The sequence below is a fragment of the Rhinolophus sinicus genome, chromosome 2, assembly GCF_057876585.1.
Source record: "Rhinolophus sinicus isolate RSI-liver-muscle chromosome 2, RSI-T2T, whole genome shotgun sequence".
Lineage (NCBI taxonomy): Eukaryota > Metazoa > Chordata > Mammalia > Chiroptera > Rhinolophidae > Rhinolophus > Rhinolophus sinicus.
In genome coordinates, this window is record NC_142502.1 from 73315322 (window position 1) to 73325743 (window position 10422).

The following is a 10422-nucleotide window of genomic DNA, read 5'->3' on the forward strand; positions in this document are numbered from 1 at the left end:
TACATAGCAAGACCAGACAGTGGCTCTTTCATTCCAGCAAGTGTCATCCAGCTGCTTCCCTAACACAGAATTCACAGTTGGTGGGACAAGATAGGATCAGCAAGAAAAAGATAAACAGGGCAGAAGGGGAAAAAAATAGACAGTATAATTTTTCTTTACAATTTTCAAAATATACACCTAACAAGTGAAGAAACACAAAGATCGAAAGTAATGTGTCACTCTCCGTCCTTTTAAGGTAGTCACTGGCTAGGAGGGTTGCCTCCACAGATTTCTCCATTCTCCTACACATGTGTTTTTATGTTTACTGACTGACTTATATTGGCAAACCTGAAAGTACTAAGGGGAAGGACGGGAAGGGGGAGAAAATCACCTATTCACATTCCCATTAACTAAAGACAACCACTGTTAACATTTTAGTGTATCACTTTCTAGCATTTCCATACTAGAGAGAAAAAAAAAAGAAATAAAAGAGGAAGGAAAAATGAAAGGGGAGGGACAGGTGGAATACATTTACATCATCAATAGCATTATTAAGCGCTGAGTGTTCCTTGCTATCTGTGTAGGAAAGTCAACTCTCAAAGGAGTCCAATAAAACAATGGAAGGTGAAAAGGAAGGAATTGTGTCTGTTTGCATTTAAGAATGATCTGTAATTCCTAACCCCTGTCACTGATATTATTTGCATTTCTAATCTGGAAACTCTTGCTTTCCCCTAACAGCCTGGAGTTCAAGGCTACCCACAAAACTCCATCAAAGTGAAGATTGATTCTGAGGGTTCTTGGCAGCAGCTGTAGGAGAGTGTGAGTTTAGAAGTGTGCATGGAGAATTGAAAAATGCCAACCGTTTTTTCTGTTTTTTCATGCTTGAGTATATATAGAATTACTTAGGTTGCTGGTTAAATGGGCAGAATTCCTGGCCTCTCCCCAGAGATTGTGATCCAACTGCTTCGAGGTTGGGCAGGGGCCCAAAATGTGCGTTGTTAGCCTGTATCCTGAGTAATACTAATGTATATCGGTCATGGACCACACTTTGAGAAATACTGCATAGCATTAAAATCAGCAATCATTTAAGTGTAAGGAATAATTTTTTTTAACTGAAACAGAGTTAAACAGATTTTTGACTACAGGACTTTTCAGAGCCTTTACTAAACTAATGTTCACTATTAATATTCTAGTGGGTATAATGTGCCACATTTCTCAAACTTACTTCACCAAGAAAGACTTTTTCTCCCCCCCAAGGAACATCTTTGCATTAATGCTCTATGGAACATACTTGGCATTGCTGGTTTATTTCAGAATTACTTTCTTCTTGGATACTCCAGTAATAAAACGTAAGGAGAATCAAGAACTTTCTCTTTAGTTTGTTTCCATAAATAGGCCATTTTTTAACCTATCAAGTAAAAGCAGCATGATACTGATATGAGGGAATCCCACTGTAGACATTGTAGGAAGAATACTATATTTTACATCAGTGGGAGAGTTTTACATTTCTTGCTAACCTTGTGGGGGTGGTGGCAAAAGGCTTTGGAATCTGTCAGATTTGGGATCAAAATTTGCCTCCAATTTGTTACTGATTGCAGATCTGTAAAAGGTTCGTTAATGTTTCAGAATCTTTGTTTCCTCACAGATAGAGTGGGGATAATAATACTTATCACACTGTCAGGCACTTTTGTGAAGATTAAATGAGAAGGCATTTGTAAAGCACCTGGAACACAGTAAACAAATGTTAATCTCCCCTTATCAAAGTTTCATTTCTTTGTATATTGTTTACTGGAAAAGTTGAATACCATGGTAAAGAGTTTAGTGATGAAACTTTCTTTTAAGTTCAGATAGCAAAAGAGAAGTAAGGTGAGAGGAGATAACTTGGATTTTACAGACATAAAACATTACAATCTTTCTGCTCTAACTTTATATTATTCTAATGCCTCAGTTTAAAAACGTAAATAATGAAATTTTTACCAGTCTATAGTTTACAGCTGAACTATAAAAAGGTTTATTATACTACCAATATAAATAAATTTGAAACTAAAATCCATTCTCATTGAGAACAAATAGTGATTATTTAGGTTTACACATAAGGTGGTTAACCTCTTGGCGTAGCTTCCCAGTGTTTTTATTGCTAACAATAAAAGGCTGTTAGGATTTCATGGGGCTTACAAAAAGCGTTCTTGGGGAAGGGAGTTGAGTCCCACCTCCCCACCAAAGGAAGAAAGGAAGTAGTTAAGATGTCATTAAAATATTTTTTTTTCTTTTATTCGGGAACAGTGTGTTTCTCCAGGTCCCATCAGCTCCAAGTCGTTGTCCTTCAATCTAGTTGCAGAGGGCGCAGCTCAGCTCCAAGTCCAGTCATTTTCAATCTTTAGTTGCAGAGGGTGCAGCCCACCATCCCATGCAGGAATTGAACCAGCAACCTTGTTGTTGAGAGCTCGCGCTCTAACCAACTGAGCCATCCAGGCTCCCCAAAAGATTTTTTTTAACTGTGTTTTGGAATAATTTTAGATTTACAGAAATTTGCAAAGGGAGTACAGAGTGTTCCCATATACCCTCACTCAGTAGAAGATTGATCTATTTTAAAAAGTAATCTAAGCACTTTGTTATATGTGAACATTCATCACAACATTCTATAACATAATCTTGGTTGTTTTGCTGGCCACCCTAGGCTGGGTTCCCTTCTTCCTCATTCTTTCTGTACCAGAGTTATCATTTCCTGCCTTTTTCGGAGAGCTTCCATGTTGGGGATGATGAATGCTTCCTTCCACATGCCACCATGCCACCATGCTAGGCCCCAAGCTCCAGGAAGACAGAAGCTCCTTTGATTCAGACCTTGCCCCATGTACCTTTTCAACTGGCTGTTGATCCCTCCTTCTAGCCTAGAACACTGATGTGTGATTACTGAAACTCAAGATGTTAATTGGGAGGCTAATGTGACCTTGAATATGGAAGTCATACACTATGATGATGGAGAAGAAAGAAGGATCTTGGGTCCTAAATGACTACATGGAGATGGAGCTACCAAACTACCCTTACACAGGCTCAACATTTCTTTTACATGAAAGAAAACTAAATATCTATTTTGTTTAAGTTATTTACTTAAGAGTTCATGACATACAGAGGGTGCCAAAAAAATGTATACATATTTTAAGAAAGGAAAACTATTAAAATTGTAATACTCAATATATACTGGTAACAAAAGATCAACACAAGTCACGCTTGACTTCTACAAAGACGGAGGGACACTGAGAAGGATCTGAATGAACAGGCATTGCCATGTTTCCCCAATTTACTACCCTTTGCTCGTACCCTTTTGTCCTGCCATATTTTTTCACAACTTTCCACTCTTCATCAAATCTAGTATAAAAACACTCAGGTTTAACTATTTCTTTGGGTCCTCATTTCTTTATGGAGGCTTCTGTGTTACATAAAAATTATGTTAAATAAATCTGTATACTTTTCTCCTGGTAATCTTCTTTTTGTCAGACCAATTTATAAAACTCCAGCCCAAGAACGTAGGAGGGTAGTAGGAAAAATAATTTTTCTCTCTTCTACATTAGGGCAAAATGACATAGTATATAATACAGTGACTTGTAGCAAATGGGAGTTCTCAATGAATTAATGAAGGAATTCATTGTGGTTTCTTGTACATTCATTTTGTCCTTCCCACTGAATTATAAGCTCCTTGAAGGTAGAGTAGTTCTTTTGTGTGTCCACAGAACCTAGCACAGCACTGAACAGGGGATAAACTCTAATTGACTATTACTGCATTCCCAGTCCCCAAGTTACCAACTGGTTTGAATTTTAATGAAAACTACTCATGAGGCGATACTCACCAAAACCTGTCACAGTGGCAACATAAGCCACACAAATTGAGTAATGTTTCAGCTTAAAAACAATGAGGATGACAAAAATCTCATCTATTTAATGAGATTATTACAGAACTACTCTTCCTGTACTGGAATAGTTCAACACTGATAAAGATACACTTAAAAAGTGACAGTGAGACAAACTGTGAATGAATTTGGGGATAAAGAGGATGAGATTATGCCTGATGTGTGACCAGAAGTGTGAGTGACTTCAAAAAGAGCTATTAGAAAAAAAACAATTAGCAAGGCTGTTAGTTAAAGTGCAATGTGTAGTCCTATATAAAGAAAAATAAGTTATTAGCCTGAGTAAGATCTTGTTTTTTGGTCAGTACTTTCACTATTCAAACTTGAGTGGGACTTGACATTCTAAAGAAATGTCAAGATATTACACACACTGTGAAACTCAATGGACCTAAATAAGCTATAAAGACTACAGTACAAACAAAAAAATTAGTACAGCAGAGGTAATGAAACTATGATGGCCTGAGAGCTAAAAAAGGCTTTAATTTAACATTTTTAAATAGTTGAACACAAATCAAAAGACGAATAAAATTTTATGATATGAAAATTATACGAAATTCAAGTTTCAGTATCCTTAAATAAACTCATATTGCGACATGGTCAGACCCATGGAACCAGGGTCAGAGGCCAACATACACATTTTCCACTATTTCACATTTGGTATCATACTTTAGCTGTTACTCATTTATGGGATTGACTTGCTATCCTGCAGGCTACAACGTAGTACGTATCTCATGCATAGTCATATTGCCAGCACTTAGGTCAGAATATGGTCAGATGAATCCGTAATGACAAGATATAATAAATAAAAATGACTTCCTGAACAACTTGTTTAAACATAACTTTTAAAAATCAATCTATTATTAGAAATGTTCTTTCTGGTATAAAGAGTAGAGGTTACCAGGGCCTACAAAGAGTGAAGAGAAGGGGAAATTATTGTTTAATGGATACAGAGTTTTTGTTGTAGGGATAATGAAAAACTTTTAGGTATATTGGTGATGGTTCCTCAATATTACAGATGTATTTAATGCTAAGAATTGTGCACTTATGAATGGATAAAATGAAAGAGACAATGTTTTATATTTCTTACCACAATGGAACCCTATACCCCACCCTCTTCCCCCACTAAAAGCTCTTCTGGATTATTTCCAAAACTTGATTATTTTCTACAAGGAAAGTACCTGACCCTGTGCTTTACATATGGCATGGAAGGGAGAAAAGCTACCTGACCTCTTCAAGCTCATTCTTTATGGTTTTTATTCTATCTTGAAGTAGTAATTAATTACTCTTCAATTCTCACACTCAAACGTCACAACCACCAAATATGAAAAAGAAAACACACAAATCAATATCAGAACTAAAAACAAAAGCCTGCCCAATAAATATAGGAGGAACTTGAAGAATGAAGTAGTGGGTAAGGAGGCATGCGATTGATAGCTCCTTCTTCCTATTGGCTTCTAAGAACTTCCTTTCCACTATTGTTTATTAGAAAGAGTTACTTCAGCTTTTGGGCCTGAAAACTGATAATGTGATTTCTAGCAACATAGTCATTATTTAAAATCTCATAGGTAGGCCGGATGGTTCAGTTGGTTAGAGCGCGAGCTCTCAACAACAAGGTTGTCGGTTCACTTCCCATATGGGATGGTGGGCTGCGCCCCTTGCAACTAAGATTGAGGGCGGCGACTGGACTTAGAGCTGAGCTGTGCTCTCCACAACTAGATTAAAGGACAACTTGAAGATGATGGACCCTGGAAAAACACACTATTCCTCAATAATCCCCAATTAAAAAAAAATCTCACTATAACATGACTGGATACCCAATAGGTTAAATTAAATTAAGTACATATGTACGGATAGTGTGTATTTTGTGCATTTTGTCAAAGATAAACAAAGCCAGATACTAATTAAAGTGCTAAGGACGTATTTTAATCAGTAATATTAATATATCATTGCAATAAGGAAGAGTCCAGTGTGAACTGAACTCAACTTCAGTGTATACAGAGGTGACTGGGAATTTTACAGAGAGAATAAAGGACTAGGGAAGGGGGTGAGTGAGGGCTCAGTAGAGTCAGGGAAGTGAAAAATTACAAAAACATGGTAAAGGGGGTTGGCCCATGTGAAATCATCTGAGTTTGTCAACTGGCCCTTATGGAAGTTAGGCTCCTAACCTCTCACAGAGAGTGGGAGCTGGGGGCCTTATCTTAAGGTGTTGGCTAGAACAAACACTAAATTCTTTCAGCAGCCTTGAGTTTAATCAGGCAGGCACTTTAAGAGGGAGCTAGGGTCATCCTAGGGATGTGGCCTTGAACTGTTAGAAACATGTTAGTGTTTTGTTCAAGTCTTTACAGGCTGAGGTTGAGGTCTAGTCAAGAAGAGGGCTGAGATGAGTGTGGCTAGAGTTTGGCCAAGGAGAGAATCTCAGTTACACATGGTAACTTAGTGACCTGACGGACTTTAGGAAAGGAATTCAAGATTTTAACAGTATCCTGCCAACAGAATTACATTGTTTTGGGAAGAAGGTGAGTAGTTGAGATAATTTCATTTCATTAAAACAACCTTATGGAGAAATAATTTACATATTGTAAAATTCACTGATTTCCAAGTGCATGTTTCAATGATTTTTAGTAAATTTACTGAATTGTGCAACAATCGCCATAACCCAGTTTTAGAATATTTCCATCACAATTTCATTTTAAGAACTTATAAAGAGTACCCCTCAAGTGGATTTATGATGGAAGAGTGTAATATAGTGGAAAGATCCTGAGCTCTAGAGTTGAGACTCTGGTTGAAGACTTACCTCAGCCATTATCAGTCACACAGTATTGGGTCATCACTCACCTCTTAGGGCTGCTCTGTCTCCCGCTGAAAAAGAGAATAATTGGTCTTACCAAATGGGAATATCCTGAGGACCAAATGAGAAAATGGGTAAAAGAAACTCTTTTCATACAAATGTTGTGGCTTAGTTGTTGATGTTGTACAATTCTATATAGAAATAAATATTTCATTCATTCATTCATCTTTCAAAAAATATGAATGAAATTGGGGACCTACTATGCATCATAGGATATGAGGCACCAAGAATACAGAAACAACTTTAAATAAGACTATGTGTACACAATATGCACACTATCCACACATATGGCCCCTACCCTTGTAGATTTTATAATGGGGTACAGGAAAGTAAACTGTTTTAAGGTATACAGTAACAGTTTATTCATCTTCAGTGCCACAAACCCTACAAATAGTATTCAAGATATGAAACTCAATTAAGTCGTTGTATTAGTCCATTAGGGCTACTATAACAGAACACCGTACACTGCGTGGCTTATAAACCACAGAAATATATTTATCACAATTTTGGAGTCTGGAAGTCCAAGATCAAGGTGCCAGCAGATTAGGTATCTGGTGAGAGCCTGATTTCTTGTTCATAGATGGTCATCTTCACTTTGCATCCTCATAAGGCAGAAGGGACAAGGAGCTCTCTGGGGTCCTTTTATAAAGGCACTAACGTCATTCACGAGGGCTCCCCCCTCATAACCTGATCACGTCCCAAAAGCCCCACCTCCAAGTACCATCACACTGGGGATTAGGCATCACCATGTGGATTTTAAAAGGACACACACAGTCTATAGCAGTTGTCAAACAATTCCAGGTTTTCTTTTCCACCTATTCATCCATCTACAAGATGAAATAAGTATGAATCCTATTACAATGTAGTGAAAGTAATCATTATTACTCCAGCCAGCCATACCTTACATTTGCCTAATACTTTTAACACAGACCACATCATGCCTCTGCTCAAAATCCTTTCCTGGCTCTGCCTCATTTGGGGTAAAAATCAGTCCTTATATTAGCCATCAAAACCTATATGATCTTTCCCTCCTCCGCTTTCCTCCATTCCAGCAACTCTGGCCCCCTTGCATTTCTCAGACACTCCAAGTACTTGCCCACCTCAGGAGCTCCCAATTTCTGTTCTCTGACTGGAATGTTCTTGCTCTTCCCACGTGGCTTGCTTCGTTAGGTGTCTGTTTGTAGGTCAGATTCTCAGAGAAGCTTTCCCTGGAGATTCTATGGTTATATGTTATGTGATCATAAAGCCCAGGTGTTCTCAAAGTGTGGTTCCTGGATCACAGCATTAGCATCACCTGGGAACTTGTTAGACATAGAAATCCCCAGACCTACTGAATCAGAAACTCTGGGAGAGTATGTTTCCGCAGCACTTTGTATTTTAGCAAGTGCCTCACTCCCAGGTGATTCTGATGAAAGTTACATCTGAGAACCCTTCAGTCTCACCCCATGGCCCACAGTCCCTCTTTCTCCTCCATGGCCGTCATCTCCTAACTCAACGAGACTTCTTTGTTTATTGTTGTTCTCCCTCCACTAGAATGTCATCTCCAGGAGGACAGGAGCTACTTTGGGTTCCCTGCTATGTGTCTGGCACCTGGAACAGTGCCTAGCCTGGCACATGGTAGGTACTCAATAAATTCGTGAACTAGTTAGGGGGTTGAGTTTGGAATGCTATCTCCCAGGCCCCAGCTCTTTTCATTAGATCCAGAGGTTTTATTTATAAAAACGTGACTCCTGACCTCAGCAAGAATGGCGATTCTGGTGTTGTCCTAATGAAGGTTTCAGACTTTGTTGTTGAGAAGGGATGGGGGCGGGGGAAACTGGGGTGAAGGGGGGTCAGGGGCGGGGAAAGACGTAAGAATGTGTGCAAATTTGGATGTACGCAGATTGGCAGGAATGTGTGGGAAGCACTTTATCATTCTGAACTTGTTTTTTCCAATTAATCAGTATCAGCCCTTCCTTTCAGGGAAAAAAGACCTCCTGGGGGGAAAAAACAGAAAATAAACAATCAATCGAGTTTCGCAGTTTGTTTTTGCTGTGTTTTACACATCCCTTCTCAACAACAAAGTCTGAAACCTTCATTAGGACAACAGAATCGCCTTTCTTATGGATTTTGCTCCCTGACCTGCATATGACAAACACTAAATGACCCAAACACATTGTCTCTTCCTGACCAAGAATGAGTTGCTCAGTGTTGACTCAGAGAAGAAGCGCATTTTCTTTGAATTGGCTGAAAACTACTTTTACTCCTCAGTCCCCAGAGTTATAAGGGATCACATAAGAGAATCCTTCCCCTCTAACCTTCCACAGTCTTACAGCGCATCGTGCCTGCGTGGCTCATTCAGGTTCTCAAATTCTGTATTTTACTTTGTTTCCCCAAATTAATCCACTGTCAACCCTTCCTTTCAGGGAATACACTGATAATGCACTGATAAAAAGAACATAAAACCCACCTCTCAATATCAGGCTAATAATCCTTCCATCTTGGTGTTTATTTAGGAGAGCAACACTAGGAGAATTTTGTCAGAAACCAGGGTAACAATCTCAAAAAACTGAGGGAAAAAAACATGGATTTTTAGGGTTCATCTGGTCCAACCCCCTCATTTTATAGATGAGAGGAAAAGGATTCAGGAAAACTTCAAGACCCACTCCCAGCCAGTCAGTGGGCCCTGGAACCTAAGCCCTCAGATGATGTTCGATCCTCTGATGCTCTCTGTCTGCAGTGCTCCTGATGGCCTGTGTGCCTATTATGGAGGAATTTATGTAGACGCTCCTCGAATCCATTCATAGTTTTACCTCTTGGCCAGGATGTATACGCGGATCTACAACCACTGCAAAAAACTGTCGTTAGCCTAATTGGCTGCAATACAAACCATTAGCTGCTATAACCAGCATGCATTTTTATTTCAAAGTGGAAATAACTTATATTCCTATAGTTACATGATGAAAGTTGATTACTATATGCTTATATAAGAAAATTGTACTCCTACCACCTGGACATAACCTACACACTATTAAAATATTAGAGTGTATCCTTCCAGACATTTCACATTACAAGTAATATATATTCTTTCCAAAAAATTCAAACATTACAGATATGTATAAAGCACAAAATGAAAATACCCCACCCTTGCGGAGGGCAGAATTCTTAGATGGCCCCAAGATTTCCTGTCCCTTTGGGGTATATGCCTACATAATCCTGGGACTGTGAATATGATGGGTTTTACTCTCATGATTGGGTTATGTTACACGTTACAATCAAATTTAACAGGAGATTACCCAAATTGGCTTAACCTAATCACATGAGTCATTTAAAATTAGAGAATTTTTTCTGGCTGGTGACAGAAGAGGAAGTGAGAGATTTGAAGTGTGAGAAGATGGAAGGGACCACATGGCAAAGAGTTTGGACAGCCTCTGGGAGCTAAGACCAAGCAGTCTCTGACTGACAGGCAGCAACCAAATGGGACTTGTTTTATAACTACTACTGTACAAGGAGTGGGATTCTGCCAATAAGGACTCTGGTCACCTATTCTGATAGTGGTAAGGGATAGTCATCCCATAGCACCAAGCCAACTCTCAGACAGCAGCTGTGTGTTCTACAACTCAAGTCAATTCTGATACTATCTACCCAGAGATAGAGTCAGATCCCACAGGTTGTGTAAGGGCTCAAGTCTACAAGACTGCCATCCACCTCCCC